We start from the raw sequence: 23,597 nt of genomic DNA, 5'->3' as shown, positions 1-23,597 counted from the left end.
TAGAGGACCCAGCACCGATCCTTGTCTCATTCCACTGGTCACAGGCTTTCAGTCTGAAAAACAACCCTCCACCACCACCCTCTGTCTTCTATTTGAGCCAGTTCTGTATCCAAATAGCTAGTTCTCCCTTTATTCCATGAGATCTAACCTTGCTAATCAGTCTCCCATGGGAACCTCGTTAAACGCCTTACTGAAGTCCAGATAGATCACATCTATCGCTCTGCCCTCATCAATCTTCTTTGCTCCTTCTTCAAAAAACTCAATCAAGTTTGTGAGAGACATGATTTCCCACGCACAAAGCCATGTTGACTATCCCTAATCAGTCCTTGCTTCTCCAAATACATGTGCATCCTGTCCCTCAGGATTCCCTCCAACAACTTGCTCACCACCGACGGTCAGGCTCACTGGTCTATAGTTCCCTGGCTTGTCCTTACCACCCTTCTTAAACAGTGGCACCACGTTAGCCAGCCTCCAGTTTTCCAGCACCTCACCTGTGACTATCGATGATATAAATATCTCAGCAAGAGGCCATGTAATCACTTCTCTAGCTTCCCAGAGTTCTAGGGTACACCTGATCAGGTCCTGGGGATTTATCCACTTTTATACATTTCGAGACATCCAGCACTTCCTCCTCTGTAATATGGACATTTCGCAAGATGTTACCGGAGGAATGCCGGAGGAATCAGCACAGAAGCGCTTCACAGGAGGCTCCCAAGCACTGAGGATGTCACCTAGAAAGGGGACGAAATGTTTGCAACAAAATCTCCCAGCTCGGCGATCAGAACCACAACATGTCACCATCTATTTCCCTACAGTCTATATCTTTGATATCCTCTTCCACAGTAAATACTGATGCAAAATACTCATTTAGTATCTCCTCCATTTTCTGCAGCTACACACAAAGGCCGCCTTGCTGATCTTTGAGGGGCCCTATTCTCTCCCTAGTTACCCTTTTGTCCTTGATGTAAAACCTCTTTGGATTCTCCTTAATTCTATTTGCCAAAGCTATCTCATGTCCCCTTTACGTCCTCCTGATTTTCCTCTTAAGTATATTCTTACTTCCTTTATACTCTTCTAAGGATTCATTCAATGTATCCCGTCTATACCTTCCATATGCTTCCTTCTTTTCCTTAACCAAATCCTCAAATTCTTTAGTCATCCAGCATTCCCTATACCTACCAGCCTTTCCTTTCACCCTGACAGGAATATACTTTCTCTGGATTCTTGTTATCTCATTTCTGAAGGCTTCCCATTTTCTAGCCATCCCTTTACCTGCAAACATCTGCCCCCAATCAGCTTTCAAAAGTTCTTGCCTAATACTGTCACAATTGGCCTTTTTCCAATTTAGAACTTCACATCCTCAGTGTTATTGGAGCTGCACCCATCCAGGCAGTTAGGGTGTATTCCACCACACTCCTAAGTTGTGCTTTATAGATGGTGGACAGGAATTGGTGAGTAGGAAGATAAGTTGCTTGCTGTAGGATTCCTAACCTTTGATCTGCCCTTGTAGTAATTATATTGTGAGTCCATTTGAGTTTTAGGTCAATAGTAACCCCCAGGTTGTCTATAATGAGGGATTCAGTGATGCCAACACAATTGAATATTTTGTTGGAGATGGTCATTGCCTGACATTTGTGTGGCACAAATGGTATTTGCTAATTTTCAGCCTTTACCAGAATATTGTCCACATCTTGCTGATTTGCGCATGGACTGTTTTGATATCTGAGGGGATGTGAATGGTGCTAAACATAAACAATCATTCCTAACTCTGACCTTATGATAGAGGGGAAGTCACTGCTGAAGCAGTTGAAGATGGTTGGGTCAAGAACACTGCCCTGAGAACTCCTGCAGAACTCCTCCTTCAACAAACACAACCATTTCTGATATGCCAGGTATGAGTCCAAGTGGAGATTTTCCCTTGACTCCATCTACTCGTATTTTACTCGGGCTCCTCATTCAAAGAAACTGTGCCTACTGGTTGCATTAAATAGTCAGAGAGAGAGAGACAGAGATTAGCTTTCTCAGAGACACTCAGAAACTTGCTCGTGGGGGAAACAAGATTCTCAAAGGACTCATGGTGTCACTTGAAGAATGAACTTGCTGTGGGGCTAATAATAAAAGGCCAGTCCCAAATATGCCAATACAAGAGATAGATACTTTATTGGGGATAAAATTTACTGGTACAGCAAAAAGAGAACACCTGTCCAGGGAATCTGGAAAGACTGGAGAAAGGGACAGAGATGCTGGTAACCAAGAGTAGTTAGAAAAACCTGCAAGAGTGACAGAACTCAGCCAAGGGTCCATGTGGCTCAAGAAAGATCATTCTAATTGAATAGGGTTGAAGTCATAGAATCATAGTTTAAAGAAGAGGTCCTTGAGCCCATCAAGTCTGCAGTGACAAAAAAATACTCTAACCACACTTGTCCCACTTTCCAGTACTTGGCCTATAGCCTTATGACATTTAACTGCTCATCCAAGTGTATTTAAAGGCTATAAGTATTCCTGCCTCAACTACTCTCCCATTTGGTTCATTCCAGGTTCCCACCAGCCTTTGGATGAAAAGATTTTTCCTCATTTCCCTTCTAAACCTCCTGCTTTTCACCTTAAAGTTATACCTCCTGGATATTGACCTTTGAACTATGGAGAACAGTTGCTTTCTATCCGCCTTATCTGTGCCCCCCACAATCTTATACACCTCTATCAGGATCCCTTCAAAAACCATCTGCCTCAAAGAAAAGAATGCCTGTCACAAAACTGATTCTTTTTTCAAAGTTAATGTGCCTTTGAGTTTTTTCCAGAGAAGGGGTAATTGGCCAGGCTCCAACTAGGCTGGGTTTGAAAGGTTTATTTGGGCCTTTTTGTTGACCCTAAGGCATTTATGTCTTTAAAAAAAAAATATAATCAAAAGGGAGTGGCCAGCTAGCTGTGTAGCTAGCCTTCATTTAGGTTAGAGTTAGTTCAGTAGCAGCGTGTGTGAAGTTCAGCCCGGCACACTCTCTATCTCTGACTTAAAATCTGTAAGCCTTTGTTTGATTTTACCTTTTGTGCCAAGGGAGTGTTTATGGGGATTGTTGCAATTATTTATTGGAACAGCATCATTAAGTCCAGATCGTTTGTCAGGTTTTTGGATAGGATAAGTTATCTGGTATTCTAATTTCTATTCTGTGTGTTTCATTCTGTAATCTTGTAAATAAATTCTTAAACCTTGGCAGTCGGACCAGCTAATTCACTCCGGGAATATCCACTGTAAACTTACCTGATCAAATAGCAAAATTACAGTCTGGGCTACCAGCTTGAAAATGTTTTGAGGGGTCAGGCCTGGTCCATAACAGAATGGGGGCTCTTTGCAGGTTTTGTATCTAGTTCCAAATTGGGATTTGGGACTCGAATTGTTTGGACTCGGAGGCAGTGAGTGGTAGGTGTTGCCGTCTTTATTCTGGGTGTTGATTTGGTTTGTTGAACAGTGCAAGAATAGCAACGGATCTTTCAGTCACTAAGAGTTTTCTGGAGCTGGAAGAAGTGACTTTGGAGGTTTTACAAAAGTAGGTAAGGCCAAGCTGCGGGAATTGGCAGATAAGCTGGAGTTGCAGATACCTCCTAATGTGTGGAAAGATGAGATGGTTACAGCAATAGCTCAGCATTTAAAATTTGCTGGAACTACCATCAGGATCTGTTGAGATGGCAAGCAGTTTGAGTTATAGGCGAGAGATAAGGAAAGGGTAGCAGAAATGAAACAGTTTAAAAGCAGAAGAGGAAGAATAAAAGCGAGAGAGCTTGAACTTTAGAAAATGACGCTTAGAAAGGAAAGTCAGCTTAAAAGGCTGGAGATGAAAGCTGAAGGCAGCCTAGTGAGGAAGACAGGGAGGACGAAGAAGACAGGGAGGATGAGCAAGCCCTTGGTCATCAAAAGCCGGGTGAAAAACTGTTTAAATATATTCGAGCATTGCCTAAATTTGATAAGAAGGATGTGGAAGCTTTTTCATCTCATTTGAAAAAGTGGCTGAACAAGTGCAGTGGCCAGAGACCATGTGGGTTTTGCACGGCAGGTCAGGCAGCATCGGAGGAGCAGGACAATTGACCTTTTGGGCCAGAGCCGTTCATCAGGGATTCCTGATGAAGGGCTTCGGCCAGCAATGTTGATTTTCCTGCTCCTTGATTGCTGCCTGACCTGCCGTGCTTTTCCAGCAATACAGTCTCGACTCTGATCGCCAGCATCTGCAGGCCTTACTTTCACCATGTGGGTTTTGTTGATCCAAACCAAACTTGTAGGTAGAGCTAATGAGGTATTTACATTACTATCAGAGGAGGTATCTGGGGAGTATGAGGAGGTGAGGGAAGCTATCTTAAGTGCATATGAGCTGTACAAGAAGCCTATAAGACACCATTTCAGGAATCTATGTATATCCCCCTTAAACTTTTCTCCTTTCACCTTGAACACCTGACCTCTCATTATTGAATCCCTCACCTTGGGAAAAAGATTATGTCTATCCACCCTGTCTATACCCTTCATGATTTTGTAGACCTCAATCAGGTCACCCCTCAATCTCCTTTTTTCTAATGAAAACAATCCTAAACTACTCAACCTCTTTTCATAGCTAGCACCTTCCATACCAGGCAACATCCTTGTAAACCTTCTCTGCACCCTCTACCAAAAGGATGTGGACGCTTTGGAACGTGGCGACCAGAACTGACCAGAACTTCTAAATGCAGCCGAACCAAACTTTTGTACAATTTTAACATGACCCGCCAGCTCTTATACTCTAAACCCTGTCCGATGAAGGCAAGCATAGCGTATGCCTTCTTGACCACTCTATCCACCTGTGCAGCACCTTCAGGGTACAATGGACCTGAACTCCCAGATCTCTCTGCTCATCAAATTTTCTAAGGCTCTTCTGTTTACAGTATAGTTCGCTCTAGAATTAGACGTTCCAAAATGTATCACCTCGCATTTGCCCGGATTGAACTCCATCTGCCATTTCTCCACCCAATTCTCCAATCTATCTATATTCTCTTGTATTCTTTGATAGTCCCTTATGCTTTCTGCTACTCCACCAATCTTTGTGTCATCTGCAAAATTACTGATCAGACCAACAGTGCCCTCTTCCAGATCATTTATGTATATCACAAACAACAGTGGCCCCAATACTGATCCCTGTGGAACACCACTGGTCACCTTTCTCCATTTCGAGAAACTCCCTTCAACTACTACTCTCTACCTCCTGTTGCTCAACCAGTTCTTTATCCACCTGGCTAGAACACCCTGCACACCATGTGGCTTCACTGTCTCCATTAATTTACAATGGGGAACCTCATCAAATGCCTTACTAAAGTCCACGTATATGACATCTACAGCCCTTCATTCAGTTATCAACTTAATAGAGTTCTTTGAGGAAATGATCAAGTTGATAAGGCACGAACTTTCCTGAACAAAACCATGTTGCCTATCACTGATAAGCCCATTCTCTTCCAAATCTAAATAGATCGTATCCCTCAGTATCTTCTCTAGCATCTATAGGCTCACTGGTCTGTAGATTAGATTAGACTTAGATTAGACTTACAGTGTGGAAACAGGCCCTTTGGCCCAACAAGCCCACACCGACCCGCCGAAGCGCAACCCACCCATACCCCTACATTTACCCCTTACCTAACACTACGGGCAATTTAGCTTGACCAATTCACCTGACCCGCACATCTTTGTGACTGTGGGAGGAAACCGGAGCACCCGGAGGAAACCCACGCAGACACGGGGAGAACGTGCAAACTCCACACAGTCAGTCGCCTGAGTCAGGAATTGAACCCGGGTCTACAGGCGCTGTGAGGCAGCAGTGCTAACCACTGTGCCACCATGCCGCCCACAAATATCAAATTTGATATTTGAATATCCCCAATACCCTTCTTGAACAGGGGGACAACATGAGCAACCCTCCAGTCCTCTGGCACTTCACCTGTGTTTAAGGATGTTACAAAGATATCTGTCAGGGCCCCAGCTATTTCCTCTCTTGCCTCCTTCCACAACCTGGGACAGATCTCATGCGGTCTTGGGGATTTGTCTACCTTAATATCCTTTAGCCTATCCAACACATGCTCCCTCCTTAAGTCAACTTGATCCAGAGTAAACAAACTTCTAGCTCTAATCTCAACATGCATCATGTCCCTCTCCTCAGTGAACACTGATGCAAAGTAATCATTGAGAATCTCACCCATTTTCTCAGGTTCAATACACAACCTTCCTTCCTTTAGTGGACCAACCCTTTCTCTAGTTACCCTCTTGCCTCCTATACATGAATAAAAGGCCTTGCGATTCTCCTTAATTCTGCTTATTATAGTTATTTCATGACCCCTTTTAGCCCGCTTGATTCCTTGTTTAAGATTGGTCCTACTCTTCCGATATTCCTCCAGGGCCTGTTCTGTTCTCAGTTGCCTAGACCTTATGTATGTTTCCGTTGACCTCTTGGTTAGTTGCACAATTTCTCTTGTCATCCACAGTTCACAAACCTTGCCGTTCCTATCCCTTGTTTTCTAAGGGACATGCCTATCCTGCACCATCTTCAACCTCTCTTTGAAAGCCTCCCATATATCAAATAGCTGCCCCCGATCCACATTCCCCAGCTCCTGCCGATATAATTGGCCTTGGCCTAATTTAGTACTCTTCCCTTAGAACCATTCTCACCTTTGTCTGTGTGTATTCAAAAACTTACAAAATTGTGGTCACTATTCCCAAAGAAATCCCCCACTGCAACTTCTACCACCTGACCTGGCTCATTCCAGGTCCAATATGGCCCCTTCCCTCGTCGGACTATTGATATATTGTTCTAGAAAACTTTCCTGGATGGTCCTTACAAATTCTGCCCCATCTAGATCTCTGAAACTAAGTGTATCCCAGTCAATGTTGCCTCTACACCTTTCTGTGATCTGTTTACCTATTTGTTCTTCTACCTCATGCTCACTGCTGGGAGGCCTATGGCACAGCCCCAACAATGTAACTGCGCCCTTATTTCTCAGCCTTATCCATAAAGCCTCACTGCTAAGCCCTCCATAGTGTCCTACTTTAGCACAGGCATGATATTATCTTTGACCAGCAATACAACTCCTCCCCTCCTTTTACTTCCCTCCTGTCCTGTCTGAAGCATCTATATTCTGGAATATTTAGTTGCCAATCATGCCCTTCCTTCAACCAAGTCTCTGTGACTGCAATAACGTCATACTTCCAGGCACCAATCCAAGCCCTAAGTTCATCTGCCTTACCCATTATACTCCTTACCTTAAAGCATATGCACTTCATGCCACCAGTTCATTTGCGTTCATCTGCTCTCTGCCTACTCTTCCCCTTGATAATGCTAACTTCATGATCCTATTCCTTACAGTCTTCAGTTTCCATCTCACTGTCTACTAGTCTTCTCTTCTGGATTCCAGCCTCCCCAACAGCAGTAGCAAAAACTCCCCAAATGACATTAGTTCCAGTCTGGTTTTGGTGTAGACCATCCAATTTGTAATAGTCTCACCTTTCCCAGAACTAGTCCCAATATCCCACAAATCTGAAGCCATTCCCCCCCCCCGACGCCATCCCTCAAACCAAGTGTTCATCCTGCCTATTCTTTCATTTCTACCCCGGCTAGCACATGGCACTGGTAGCAATCCTGAGATCACTACTTTGGAGGTTCTCTTCTTTAACTTCTCTCCTAGCTTCCTGAGTTCTACTTTCAGCACCTCATGTTTTTTACTTATATCATTAGTACCTACATACACCACAACAACTGGCTGTTTACCCTCCCCTTTCAGAACATGTCTTGGCTGGGTGATCTATTCGATGGGGACATACAGATGTCTTTTGACTAGTTTGCTTGAAATATGAATTGCCCAGTAGGGACCTCTTTCGGTTCTTCCAAATTAGAAACATCATACAAAAACAGACAACACTTCTAATTGATCCTTATAGGTCCGACATGCAGAAGAGGGTATCGAGTGCTGAGGGTATATCTTTTAGAAATGCTTATCATCTATTGAGAGGGGGCTCCTTGGACAAGACCGAATGGCTTTGTAAGACATGGGAAAAGGAATTGAGATCCCTTTTGAAATATGGAGGATATCTGGGAAAGTGCAAGAAGGATCTTGATTTGCAGCAAGATTCACGCCTTGCAATTGAAGATTCTCCACATAGTCCACCTGGCCCCAGACTGCCTCGCTAAATGTAAAGTGGGAGCAACTCCAATGTGTCCTAAATGTAAAGTGAGCGTGGGCATGCTTACTCATTGTGTTTGGTCCTGCCACTGACTGTGGGCATACTGGAGCATTGTGGTCGGAGAAATAGAGAAGGCCCTGGGGATGGAGGTGGAGATGGACCTGGTATCTATTCTTCTTGGCTTTGTTAATTCTCTTTCATTAGATGCACCCACAAAAAAAAACTTGCCTGGACAATATCCTGGAAATCTAGTCGATACATCGATTATTGTTAACAAATACTGATTCACACGTTTTGTTGAGGTAGGGACTTACACAATCAACTAAGATTCTTGGAAAAGGTTCCTCAAATGCTGGATTAGGTATTAAAGGTGCAGGTTTTATTACCACCTGTGATTTTCCATTTACCTGACATGGATGACACATCTGACAAAATTCAACTACATCCATGTGCAGTCCAGGCCAGTAAAAATATCTTTGTATTTTAGTCTGTGTTTTCCTCATTTCTAAATGACCTCCAAGTGGTGGCTCATGCGCCACTTGCAATACCTCCCTTCTATACCCCACTGGCAATACAATTTGATGAATTTCTACTCATTTTTCATCTGCCTGAACAAGTGATAGTCTCCACTTCCTCATTCAGACATAATTTTTCAGGTAATAACATTCAGAGATACATTCAGATTCCGTTTCTCTATCTGGCTTTTGATACAACTGCATTAAATTTTCATCTTTCTGCTGTAACTCAATGAGTTTAGCAGAGCTAAAGATATTTGCCTGTCTCCACTATCTGTCTCTGCTAATATCACTTCAGCTTCCTTATCTGTAACCTTTGATCTCTCCTGCTTTAACTGATCACTGTGACCTCGTTACCACAATCAGGAAAGATTCCAGGATAAGAGTTCTGTATTGCTTCAGTTGCCTGTATCTCCACTGGCCTTTCAATCAGCTATTGCATTCGCAAGGACAAATTCCTGGAGCTGAGAGTTTGTCCAGTACACCTACCACAAATTCTCCACTCTCAGTTTACATAATTGACCACTTTTTGTCTCACTGTGAATTCCCATTACCTGTACCTTTTCTAACAACAGTCCTTCAGGAGCACATATCTCCCCAACCTTCAGCATCACAGACCGGGAGGATCCTGTGTGCTTTAATATTGTAACCGCTTTATCTTTTGCAGGTATGTTTTTTTTTAAAGCAGACCTGGCATTCCTCCTTAACCAACCTCTCTGATCATCTTGTACAGCCTGATGCAGCTTTTTAGTCTCCATTAGGCTTTGTTACCATTCCAACAAAATTCCCAGGCTTTTCCTGTTTTCCTACATCTGGCTTTCTGAGCCCACCAAAACTGATTTAATGTGGCTTTTTTGTCCCCTTCAATGGTCTCCTTTTTTACCCTCTGGTAAGTAATCCTTATGATCTTCACTGAGATCTACCTTTCCCTTTCCATGTGAGGATTTCTCTTTGCCCCTGTTTCTATCCCTCATGGATTGAAATTGATTCTGGAAGACAAAACTGTTTTATGGACCAACTCACAATCATCAGCCACTTTTGCTGTTAACCTTGTTGCTTTAAGTCTCTGCTCTTCCACATAAGTTTGTACTACTTCAGGAAGTGAATTCTTGAATTCCTCCAAAATAATTGTCTCTCAGAGTGTCAGAGTTTGCTTTTTTTTAAAAAAAATATACTTTTATTAAAAATCATTTTTTTCTTTTGAATCTTACAACAAATACAAAACCAAACAATTCAAATCAATATTAAAAAGCAAAATCACTAATTACACAAATACTAATGACTAAGCTAATAATATTATTAATAATAACAACAACCGTAACACAGCTCAGTAAAACAAAACAATAGCCCTTGATCATTGAGCACACAAGTTTATACATATTCATATGTTCATAGATCCTCCCCTCTGGATACCAAACCCATTACTTAGGACTGCTATGGCTATATAAAGACTCTTATTAGCATGGCAGACAAATCTGTACCCAGGTAGTCCAAAACGTGGTGGCACGTTTTAAACGAAATATTCAGTTTTATGGTGCACCATATTCGTCAGAAAGTCCAAGGGGACGTGCTCCATGACTAGCTTATGGTAGCCTGGCAGCCCCGGGAGATTTTCCGACACGCACTCTAATAGAATGTTCTTTCTGGCACAAAAAACCTAGATATTGTCCAGATCTTATTACGTTTGGATATGGACTACTTCAGTGTCTGAGCAGTTGTGAATGTTGCTGAACATTGTTCGCTGATAATTGCACATCTAATTTCACTTTATGATGGAGTGAAGATTGTTAATGAAGCAGTTGAAGAGGGTTAGAGCAAAGACACAACCCCGAGGAATTCCTTCAAGATGTCCTGCAGCTGAGTTGACTGACGTTCAACACCCATAGCCACCTTCCTCTGTGCCAAGTATGACCCCAATCAATGGAAAGTTTTCCCCGACTCCCAGTTACTCCAATTTTGCTAAAGCTCCTTGATGCCTGATTCTTAATTAGGTGGAGAAAGCTGCAGAACAGAGGAACTGGGGAGTTGTCATCCATGATTCACAAAAAGCTAGCAACCAAGTTGAGCGAGTGATAGAGAAAGCAAATGGAATGGTGCCCTTTATTTCGAAGGGCACAGATTATAAAGGCAAAGAAGTTTTGCTAAAACATACAACTCACCAGTCAGACTACAGCTAGAATACTGTGAATAGTTTTGGACACTTTATCTAAGTAAAGATATACTACAGTCATCAGAAGCATTCCAGAAAAAGTTAATTGGATTGATTCCAGATGTGGAGGAGCAGATCCTGGAATCTGTACAGAAAACAAAAAATGCTAGAAATCACAGCTGTGGAGAGAAAGCAAGCTAACATTTCAAGTTTAGATGAGTCTTCATCAGAGCTGATGTGAAATGTGGAGGGGACCGCATTTATGCAATAGTGGGGTGTAGTGCTGGGGGAGAAAGGGTGTTGATAGTTCAGATTAAATGATCGGAATGTGAGAACAGCAGAACAATGGTGTGTCTAACTGCCAGCCTGGAAAGAACAGATGTTTCCACTGGAGTGGGGGAAGGGGAGAGAGAATGTCACAGTCATAGAGATGTACAGCACGGAAACAGACCCTTCGGTCCAAATTGCCCATGCCAACCAGATATCCCAACCCAATCTAGTCCCACTTGCCAGCACCTGACCCATATCCCTCCAAACCTTTCCTATTCATATACCCATCCAAATGCCTTTTAAATGTTGCAATTGTACTAATCTCCACTTCCTCTGGCAGCTCATTCCATATACATACTGCCCTCTGTGTGAAAAAATTGCCACTTAAGTCTCTTTTATATCTTTCTCCTCTCACCCTAATCCTATGCCCTCCAATTCTGGACTCCCTCACCTCAGGGGAAAAAACAACTTTGTCTATTTATCCTATCCATGCCCCTCATGATTTTGTAAACCTCTATAAGGTCACCCCTCAGCTTCCGACGCTCCAGGGAAAACAGTCCTAACTTTATTCAACCAATCCTATAGCTCAAATCCTCCAACCCTGACAACATCCTTGGAAGAACCCTTTCAAGTTTCACAACATCTTTCCGATAGAAAGGAGATCAGAATTGCATGCAATATTCCAACAGTGGCCTAACCAATGTCCTGTATAGCCGCAACATGACCTCCCAACTCCTGTACTCAATATTCTAACCAATAAAGGAAGGCATACCAAATGCCTTCTTCACTATCTTATCTGTCTGCGACTCCACTTTCAAGGAGTTATGTACCTGCACTCCAAGGTCTCTTTGTTCAGCAACACTCCCTAGGACCTTACCATTAAGTGTATAAGTCCTGCTAAGCTTTGAGTAAAAAATGAGGTCTGCAGATGCTGGAGATCACAGCTGCAAATGTGTTGCTGGTCAAAGCACAGCAGGCCAGGCAGCATCTCAGGAATAGAGAATTCGACGTTTCGAGCATAAGCCCTTCATCAGGAATAAGAGAGAGAGAGAGCCAAGCAGGCTAAGATAAAGGGTAGGGAGGAGGGACTAGGGGGAGGAGCGATGGAGGTGGGATAGGTGGAAGGAGGTCAAGGTGAGGGTGATAGGCCAGAGTGGGGTGGGGGCGGAGAGGTCAGGAAGAGGATTGCAGGTTAGGAGGGCGGTGCTGAGTTGAGGGAACCGACTGAGACAAGGTGGGGGGAGGGGAAATGAGGAAACTGGAGAAATCTGAATTCATACCTTGTGGTTGGAGGGTTCCCAGGCGGAAGATGAGGCGCTCCTCCTCCAGCCGTCGTGTTGTTGTGTTCTGCCGGTGGAGGAGTCCAAGGACCTGCATGTCCTCGGTGGAGTGGGAGGGAGAGTTAAAGTGTTGAGCCACGGGGTGATTGGGTTGGTTGGTTCGGGCGGCCCGGAGGTGTTCTCTGAAGCGTTCCGCAAGTAAGCGGCCTGTCTCCCCAATATAGAGGAGGCCACATCGGGTGCAGCGGATGCAATAGATGATGTGTGTGGAGGTACAGGTGAACTTGTGGCAGATATGGAAGGATCCCTTGAGGCCTTGGAGGGAAGTGAGTGTGGAGGTGTGGGCGCAAGTTTTACATTTCCTGCGGTTGCAGGGGAAGGTGCCGGGGGTGGAGGTTGGGTTGGTGGGGGGTGTGGATCTGACGAGGGAGTCACGAAGGGAGTGGTCCTTGCGGAACGCTGCTAAGCTTTGCCTACCCAAAATGCAGCACCTCGCATTTATCTAAATTAAATGTCATGATAGAGAATGCAACACGTAAAGATTAAAGAAAGGGGAGAAATGGGAGTGAGTTCACATCTGAAGTTGTTGAATTCAATATTAAGTCAAGAAAGTTTTAAAGTGCCTAGTCTGTAGATGAGATGCTGTTCTGAGAACAAATGCTCAGCAAATGATTCATCTGGACTCAATGTTAGCTTGCTCTCTCTTCATGGATGCTGTCAGCCCCGCTGTGATCTCCAGCATTTGTCGTTTTCACTACAGATTTCAGCATCTGCAGTAATTTGCTCTTTGATGATATGTTGTTTCGGCAGTTTGCCCTGTGGCTGACTGGAGCATTGGAGCACACCGAGGAGACACAAGAGGACATGCGAGCAGGACCTTGTGTTAGAATAACCGATTACGGAAAGTTCGGGATCATTCTTGCACACAGGCTGGAGGAGTTCAGCAAAGTGGTCCACCCAGTTTACATCTGGTTTCTCCAGTGCAGAGTAGGCCACATTGGGTGCAGCGAATGCAATAGACCTGATTGGAGGAGGTACATGTGAAACGGTGCTTCACCTGGAAAGATGGTTTAGGCCCTTGGATGGTGAGCAAGGAAGAGGTAAAGGGGCAGGTTTTGCACCTTCCTCAGTTACATGGGAAGGGGAGTGGTCTTGGTGGTTGAGGAATGGACTGTTTGGTGTGTTTGGTGGTGAAAGTTCTGGCAGAGTTCTGAAATTTCTTTCCATATCACTGCTGGTGTTTGCCAAAACCCACTTTCACAGCGACTGCCAATGACTTTGATTTACTCTGAGGCTTTCAATTCAAGTGTCACTCTTCATATTTTCAATGCACCCAGGATTACAAGTATCTCCAGGACATGCACTGTTCCACAGACTGCTATTCCTGCCACATCCTGCCATCCACAGTCAATGCCGTGTGCCTCTTGTGAGCAGGCTCGATTCCACTCCGCAGCAATATCAACTCATCCACTCTCAAAGCTGTGTTGTTCCCCAATTTCACTTCATCCTTTGTCTCATCCATCGACTCAACAAAACACATTTTCTTTTTCTTTCAGACATTAAGACATACAAGTTACAGCAACTTATGAACTTCAACATCCATCCTGTGCTGCCTTCCCATTTCCGCCTCTCAAACCCCATCCCCTCCCATCCCAGTAAGGGAGCCATTCCCTTACTGTCCCTCAGCATCTACCTTTTCCCAGTCCTCCGATCCATCTTTTTCTGTGCCTCAGAGGTCACTCCACCCCAATCCCAGCTCTTACCGTATTTTCACCATACCTCCTGACCAGAGGGTGAATGTACTTCCTCGGCAATGGACTCAGCTTTACACCCCTATGGCCCCAGCTTAATGAATTTTGGGCTCGCCATGATGTTGAACTGTCTCTCCACTACCTCCGACTTGTCCAGACCATGCCCACCTATATCTGCGATTCCTCGGATGTCCTCTGCCATATTGACAATTTCCAGTTCCTTGGCTCTAACTGCCTCCTCTTCAGCATGGTTGTCCAATCCCTGTATTCCTCCATTCACAAACAGGATGGTGTGATAGCTCTCGACGACTTCTTCAACCAGAGGACTAAAACATCACCCCTGCCCCGCACCCCCCCCAGCCGCCATCCACTACCATTCTCCTCTGCTTGGCTAAACTTGTTCTCTCACTGAACAATTTCTCCTTTAATTCATCTAATTTCTTTGCCGAGTCAAAGGAGTGGCTACGGGCTCCCACACGGGTCCCGGTTACATCTGCCTTTTTGTGGAGTGTGTGAAACGCTTCTTGTTCCAGTCCTACACCAGCCCCTTCACACAACTCTTTACAGTACATCGACATCTGTTTTGGTGTCCCTTCATGTTCCCATCAGGACCTTGAAAAGTTTGTTAATTCTGCCTCTAATTTCCATCCCTCTATAACTTTCACATGGTCTATCTCTGACACATTTCATTAATTTCTGTCTCCATTTCAAGGAATAAACTGTCCACTGCCATCCATTACAAAACTACTGACTCCCATAGTTACCCTCACTACAGCTCTTCACACTCCACAGCCTGTAAGGATTTCATCCCTTCTCCCAGTTCCTTTGTCTATGTTGTATCTGTTTGGGTGATACCACCTTCCAAAACAGCACTGCTGACATGGCTTGCTTTCCCATAACTGTGGTTTCCCATCCACTGAGGTTCAATGCAGTTGAGGGCCCTGTCAGCCAATCACTCATGCTCCTGCCCCTGAGAGATCAGGTCCCCCTTGTCCTCACTTTTCATCCCACCAGCTTCTGCATTCAAAAGGATCATCCTCCACCATTTCATATAACACCAGCAGAATGCCACATCTGCCCCTCACTCCCCCGTCTGCATTTTGCAGTGACATTTCCCACTGGAACACCTTAGTCCATTCCTCAATGACGACCAACACTGCCCTCCCTTACCATGTCACCACAGAAGGTGCAACATCTGCCCCTTCACTTTGTCCTTGCTCACCATCCAAGGGCCTAAACAGTCTTTCCAGATGAAGCAGCATTTCACCTGTTCCTCCTCCGATCTGGTCTATTGCATTTGCTGCATCCAATGTGGTCTACTCTACATTGGAGAAACCAAACACCAACTGTGTGACCGCTTTGCGGAACACCTCCGGTCCGGGTTCCGTTGCAAGCGTGACCCTGACCTTTCTGTAGCTGTTCTTTTTAAACACAGTGTCCAGCTTGCATGCCCACTTGTGTGTTCTCAGCATGTGGCAATGCTCCAGCGAATCACATCGCAAACTGAAGGAACAACATTTCACCTTCAGCCTAGGCACTTCACAATCTTCTGAACTTAATATTGGGTTCAACACCTTCAGATTATGAACTCACTCCCATTTCTTCCCTTTCTTTTACTTGTTACATTCTCTATCACTATGCCCTCTCTCTCCCCATTCCCCCCATCCTTGTGGGACCATCTGTTCTTTCCAGTCTAGCAGTCAGACATACCATTGTTCTACCATTCTGACATTCCAATCACTTCATCTGCACTATCAACACCCTTTTTCCCCAGCACTCCATCCCCTACTATTGTGTAAATGCTGCCTTCTCCACACTGCACATCAGCTCTGATGAGGAGTCATCTCAAATGGAAACACCAACTTTCTCTCTCTCCATAGATGCTGCCTGATCTACTGTGATTTCTGTGTATCGAGGGAGGGGACGAGAGGTTGAGTAGATGAGGCCTGTACTGATTGGCATATAGAAGAATGATAGCCGACCCTCTTGAAACGTACAAGATTCTTGAAGGCCTTGACAGGGCAGATGTGGAAAGATGGTTTTCCCTTGTGGAAATGCCTACAACCACAGGGCTTTATCTCAGAATGAGGGATTTAATACAGAGCTAAAGAGTAATTTCTTCCGTCATAGATGGTGAATCTGTGAAATTCTTTACTGTAGAAGGCTGTTAAAGCTGGGTCACCAAGCCCAAAACAGAGTTTTAATCAGAAAGGGAATCGAAAGGCATGGGAAAAGGCAGGATAGTGGAGTTGAGGACTGTCAAATCAACCATGATTATTGAATGGCAGAGTAGATTTGATGAGTTGAATAGCCTACACTTCTTCTCATATGTCTTATGGTTTGACCAGTGAGTAGCTATCGCTAAGCAAGTGCTGCTTGACAGCACTGTTGACGACATATTCTATCACTTTACTGATAATATTGGTATTCTGATGGGTGATAATTGGCCATGAGAGAGTTGTCCTGCTGTGTGTACACAGGACATATCAAGTAATTTTTCACATGGACAAGTAGATGCAAGTACTGCTCCTCGGATGCTGCCTGAACTGCTGTTCTTTTCCAGCACCACTAATCCAGAAAGTAGATGCCAGTAGTTGTTCTTAAAACAACTTGGCTAGGAATGGTTCTGGAGCACGTCTTCAATATGATTGATGGAATGTTTTTAATTGCCTTTGCAGTATCCAGTGCCTTCAACATTTCTTGATAGTATATGGAGTGAACTGAATTGGTTGAAAACTGGTAACTGTGATGCTGAGGATCCCCAGAGAAGGCAAAGATGGACCATCGATTTGGCAGTCTGGGCTAGAGATTGTTGCAAATGCTTCAGCCGTATCTTTTGTACTAATGTATTAGGCTCCCACTTCATGAGTATGGAGGTAGTTGTGGAGCCCCCTCCGCCTGTGAGTTGTTTAATTGTCCACCACCATTCACAACTGGATATAGCAGGATTGCAGAACTTTGATCTGATCTGTTGACTGTGGAGTTGATCAGCTGTCTGTCACTTGCTGTTTATGTTTTTTGGCATACAAGTTTGTTTTGTAGTCCCACCATGCTGACACTAATCCATGTTTAATCCTTTTCTCCTGAATTTAACAATGTTTTTAAGGTAACATTGTGAAGAGTTTTATAATCTTTCCTCAAACTTGGAGATGTATGTGCATGTTTGAAGAACAGTGAATGCATATTTGCATAGACTAAAATATTTTAAATAATCTTGCATCCTTGCTAGAGTAAATTGTTTGTAATAAACTCATTGTTAATTTGAAAAAAAAACACTATCTGATTTGTTTCTGATACTGACTTAAATACAATGCGATACCTATTGAACTGGCAATATCACTGCCCTTTTTAAATTCAAACTTTGTTATGACCAGTAGAGAAATGAAACAAAGAAAAGAATTAGTTCATCCGTTCCAACCTTGATCATAATAATGAGTTAACTTTATAGATAATAGACAATAGGTACAGGAGTAGGCCATTCTTCCCTTCGAGCCTGCACCACCATTCAATATGATCATGGCTGATCATCCTTAATCATAATCCTGTTCCTGCCTTATCTCCATAACCCTTGATTCCACGATCCTTGAGAGCTCTATCCAACTCTTCCTTAAATGAATCCAGAGACTGGGCATCCACTGCCCTCTGGGGAAGAGCATTCCACACACCCACCACTCTCTGGGTGAAGAAGTTTCTCCTCCTCTGTCCTAAATGGTCTACCCCACGTTTAAGCTGTATCCTCTGGTTCGGCACTCACCCATAAGCTAAAACATGTTTCCTGCCTCCAGAGTGTCCAATCCTTTAATAATCTCATATGTCTCAATCAGATCCCCTCTCAGTCTTCTAAACTCAAAGGTATACAAGCCCAGTCGCTCCAGTCTTTCAGCGTAAGGTAGTTCCACCATTCAAGGAATTGACCTCGTGAACCTATGCTGCACTCCCTCAATAGCCAGAATGTCTTTCCTCAAATTTGGAGACCAGAACTGCACACAGTACTCCAGGTGTGGTCTCACCAGGGCCCTGTACAGCTGCAAAAGAACCTCTTTGCTTCTATTCTCAATCCCTCTTGTTATGAAGGCCAGCATGCTCTTAAGCCTTCTTCACTATCTGCTGTACCTGCATGCTTACCTTCATTGACTGGTGTACAAGAACACCCAGATCTCTTTGTACTGCCCCTTTACCTAAATTGATTCCATTTAGAGAGTAATCTGCCTTCCTGTTCTTGCTGCCAAAGTGGATAACCATACATTTATCCACATTAAACTGCATCTGCCATGCATCTGACCACTGTAATCTCCTAACATCCTCTTCACATTTCACCCTGCCACCCAGCTTAGGATCATCAGCAAATTTGCTAATGTTATTACTAATACCATCTTCTATATCATTAATATATATTGTAAAAAGATGCGGTCCCAGCACGGATCCCTGCGGTACCCTACTGATCACTGCCTGCCATTCCAAAATGGAGTCGTTTATCACTACTATTTGTTTCCTGTCAGCCAACCAACTTTCAATCCAAGTTAGTACTTAACCCCCAATACCATGCGCCCTAATTTTGTTCACTAACCTCCTACGTGGAACTTTATCTAAAGCTTTCTGAAAGTCCAGGTACACTACATCTACTGGATCTCCCTCATCCATCTTCAGAGTTATATCCTTAAAAAATTCCAGAAGATTTTTCAAGCGTGATTTCCCTTTCATAAATCCATGCTGACTCTGACCTATCCTATTACTACTATCCAGATGTGTCGTAATTTCATCCTTTATAATAGACTCCAGCATCTTTCCCACCACAGAGGTCAGACTAACCAATCTATAATTCCCTGCTTTCTCTTTCCAACCTTCTTAACAAGTGGTACAACATTAGCCACCCTCCAATCCGCAGGAACTGATCCCGAATCTATCGAACTTTGGAAAATAGTCACCAACACATCCACGATTTCTTGAGCCACCTCCTTCAGTACCCTGGGATGTAGACCATCAGGCACTGGGGACTTATCAATGTTCAGACCTAACAGTCTCTCCGACACCAATTCCTGGTAAATATAAATTCCCTTCAGTTCAGATCTTTCAGCCAGTTACCTCAGGGAGATTGCTCGTGTCTTCCCCAGTAAACACAGATCTGAAGTACCAATTCAATTCTTCTGCCATTTCTTTGTTCCTCGTAATATATTCCACCGTTTTTGTCTTCAAGGGCCCAATTTTAGTCTTAGCCTTTTTTTTGCCTTTCACATACCTAAAAAAGCTTTTACTATCCTCCTTTATATTTTTGGCCAGTTTACCTTCGTACCTCATATTTTCTGTGTATTTCCTTCTTACTAATCCTCTGTTCTTTAAAAGCTTCCCAGTCCTCCGTTTTCCCACTTACCTTTGCTCTGTTATACTTTTTCTCTTTTAACTTTATATGTTTCTTAACTCTCCTCGTCAGCCACGGCCACCCATGCCTCCTCCTAGGATCTTTCTTCCTTTTTGGAATGAACTGATCCTGCATCTTCTACATTCTACACAGAAATATCTGCCATTGTTCCTCCACTGTCATCCCTGCTAAGGTATTGCCCCATTGAACTTTGGCCAGCTCCTCCCTCATAGCTCCATAGTTCCCTTTATTCAACTGAGATGATAGAACATTGAAGGCCAGCCAGAAATGCTTTGAAATAGCCCAGTCTAGAGGTAACAAAGACATGAATTAGAATTTCAGGAGCAAATGAGACAACAGACAGAATTTTACAATTTTCAAATAATGTGTTTTGTCACGTAGGATTCTTGTGCCATTGCTTGCAGTAACCTTTCTCATGCAATTTTCTGTTATTACTTAATTACTTATGCCACTGGGTTCTTTGACACCCTTCCTGTGGAATTGCAAAGTACGAGACGCAGAAGGTGTTCACTACTTCTAGGCCCTTCTGGTGTTCATGTTGGTGGCATAGCCTAGTTGCACACCACTTCAAACCCTGCAAGTTAGGAACTGCCCATTACAAGGTGCTGCTTGACCTGAGGACATGGCCCAGAAAGAAAAGTCCATACATCACTTTGAAAAGACGGACCTGGAGATGCTGATAGACAAGGTGATGGAAAGAGGGCAGTCCCTTTTCCTACTGATCACTGCTGGGAAGTACATGATTAGACACAGTTACTGACTAAAAACCTTATTATTACATGCATCAACACTCAACATCTCTCACCCACATCAACCTTCAACACAATGAATCCTTATCACAGCTACACGTCCTTCACAATCATTCATTGGCAATATCCACTAACTCTCCTGTTTCTCCAATACCACTAACTTCTCTTCCATCCCTTCCTACACACTCAATCTCTCCGTTCGTTTCATTATAAGAAAAACTGGCATACTATCTGAACTGGTGTCTCCATGGCCCTTAAACTGACTGACTCAAGTGGCATTTGATGTGCAGTACTTACTGTGGCCCAAAGCCCAGATTGCAAGAGCATGGATCCCAGGAGTCTGGGACGAGGTTCTTGAATGACCATGGCCGAACCCTTGGAATGGAATTTTATTGCTCCTTCTGATTGACTGTAGTCACCACTGACCCCATGAAGGACTGCAACCCTTTCCTTTCCATAGTCAGAAGTCACACAACACCAGGTTATAGTCCAACAGGTTTAACTGAAATTACAAGCTTTTGCAGTAAAATTCCTTCATCAGTGAAATCCTGACTTTGTCCACCCCAGTCCAACACTGACACTTACAATGTGTAACTCAGCATTGTAGACCCCAACAGCTAAAAAGCAAGGCAAAGGAGTCTAGCAGCTTCCAGTATAGCATGAGCGACTGCTAGGAAAACAAGTTAAGAGCCACAAGGTTCATCTTGTGTAAAAATATATATGTGCGTGTGAGTGTGTGCGCGTGTGTGTGTGTGTCTTGCATACAAAGCACCCCAGCAGAAATATTTAAGTTATATGGTGTTCCTGATATACAAAGTACAATATTGAAAGGTTGAAATGATGTGCGAGTTGGTTTGAGATCATGTATAATGATGTGGTGAGAATGGTGGTTTATCAATCCTGATCAAAATGGATGTGGGGTTGAAAAGGCATCCATGCAGCATGCAGGGACAGTGCACTGAAGAAACAGTTGTATGATGTTTGGAACGAGTAATCAGTAAGTTGCAGCTGCCAGGTAACAACTCTGATCTGCACATAGAAATTTGTGCTGATTAGTTTCACGGGGAAGGAGAGGAGTATTGAAAGTGGAATACAGGTAAGTTGGAATGGGCTATTAATGTCATGAAAATGCAAGAAAATATAATGATCACCATCAAGGTGAAATTCAGAAATTGCTATTTCAAGCTTAAGGGTAAAATTGCAAACATTTTTGCAATGTCTGATTTTGTACTTCTCTCCATAATTTTCCCACCTTTCTTGATATATCCCATGCCATATTTCCCATCCAAATCGTATCTAGGAGGAGGAAATTCCATCCAATAGTTTCAGTTTTGTCAATATTTAAAAATAAGAGATTTACCTAGTACCTGATGCCAGATAAGCAGACTCAATTTAACAACAGCTGGATGGTCAAGAGAGGGATCACAGGTAAGATAGATGTGGTAAGCCCGTCTGCAGTGGAAATTAATGCTATGTACTTAGACGATATTGTCAAGAGGCAGCATGATGATGAAAAATTAGGAAGCCACGGATAGATCCTTGGGGACATCAGAGATAACGATTCAGGAATTGGAGAAGAAAACAATGCATATGATGCTCTGTTTATGATTACATAAAAATAGATTCAGGTGAGTTGCAATCTCACCCAACTGGATGATTATGGAGAAGGCATTGGAGAAGGATGGTGCAGTCAACCATGCAAGAGGCTGTAGACAGGTTAATGAGGACAAGGAAAAACTATTTACAACAAAAACAGAAACTCAGCAGGTCTGACAATATCTGTAGAGAGAAAGCAAAAAGTTAACGTTTCAGGTCAGCAACACTTCTTCAGAATTTTGCTTTGTCACCAATTAGGATATAATTCGTAACTGTGAGAAAAGAGTTTTTTTTCCTGTATTGAGGCAGGGGTGAAAATCTGATTGGAGTGATTCTAACATTGATTTCTGGGGAAGATGAGTATAGCTTTGGTACACAACAACACATCTAAGGACTTCGGAGAGGAAAGGAAGTTTGAAATAGAAGCACCTCAATAAAGTTGAGGATTAACAGTTTCTGCAATATTGCCATGCGGCCAATAATCAAAGCAATTAGCATGGTCTTCTCATACTGTACAAGTTGATAATGTTCTTTCCAAGTTTAGTTACCTGCGATCCCTTTTGATGATCCCTTCAACTTGATGTCTCCTATTTCCAATATTGAAGTACTGATGGTTGTTTAGGGAGTTCTATTATGAGCGAGTTTGGGGGATAGTGTGTTCTATGTAGGGATACAACACTCCAGTATTTACAATGAATGCGCAAGCCTCAGATGACCTCATGAGTTGATCCAGTGAAGCTAAAGATCCAGAGACAGAGGTACTGCTGCAGACCACCAGTACAACACAAGGAGGACAGTTTGCTATTTGAAGACACAAGAAGCATATGTGATAAAAGAGAAGTTATTTCAAAGGGAGACTTCAATTAACCCAATCTAAATTAGTAAAACTCAAGTGACTAAGTCAGAGTTGGTAAGTTTAATGTGCAATTGCTTCACAACTCGGTGCATAAGGAAATCCACAAGAGATTGTGATCACCTTGAGTTGGCATTCAGAAATGACCCAGTTAATGTACAAAAAAATAGAAGTTATGATGCCCCAAGTGATATTAACTGTAGAACCATTAAGTTTAATGTGATCAGGAACATAATTATGCTTAAGACTTTGAACCCAATTTATAAGTTCAAAAATAAAAATTCCAAAAGGGAAGAATTGAAACAAATGCATTACAAAAAAAACTATTTATGAATCATTCATAAAAGACAAATATAATACTTTTGAAAGAATAATTCTGGGACATGCAGGACAAATACAACTTAATGGCAGCATACTCAAACTGAACAAGCATATTTTTTAATGAAGAGAGATACTTTTGTGAATATCTTAAATGTGTTCTCTCTTTACCAAATAGGATGAACAAAGTGTATATTTTGCTTTTCTTCACTTTTGGTAGCCTTGAAGAATTCACAGCTCTGAAGAAGAACAATTCAGTGTCCTCTGCTTTCTTAATTATTGCAAATAGTCTAAATGTGAAGCTCCCTGAAATGGTCCCTTGTGGAATATCACACATCATAACTTTGGATTCTGAGAGATAAACTTTTACCTTCTCATGCTTTATAACATTTCATTGCTGGCAACTACTTCTACATTTTCGCTTATCCACTGTTCTTAAAACCTATGTTGAGGCACTTCATCTTACATGCCTTCTCATTTGTATCTCAGTGCTGTTTTTTTTCATATGCTCAACTCATACTCTGCTCTCTCCACCATCCTACTTCCCTGCCATTTCCATC

At 43.0% G+C, this 23,597-nt stretch overlaps 1 protein-coding gene across 1 annotated transcript in view; it reads right to left on the bottom strand.

Annotated features, from left to right (window-relative positions):
• Nucleotides 1–23,597, bottom strand: part of rgs7bpa (regulator of G protein signaling 7 binding protein a) — a 100,725-nt gene that overhangs the window by 17,662 nt on the left and 59,466 nt on the right. The window lies entirely within an intron of this gene.

The sequence above is a fragment of the Hemiscyllium ocellatum genome, chromosome 1 (genome assembly GCF_020745735.1).
Source record: "Hemiscyllium ocellatum isolate sHemOce1 chromosome 1, sHemOce1.pat.X.cur, whole genome shotgun sequence".
NCBI lineage: Eukaryota > Metazoa > Chordata > Chondrichthyes > Orectolobiformes > Hemiscylliidae > Hemiscyllium > Hemiscyllium ocellatum.
The sequence above is the reverse complement of the archived record's forward strand: the minus strand, read 5'-3'. Positions and strand labels throughout refer to the sequence as shown.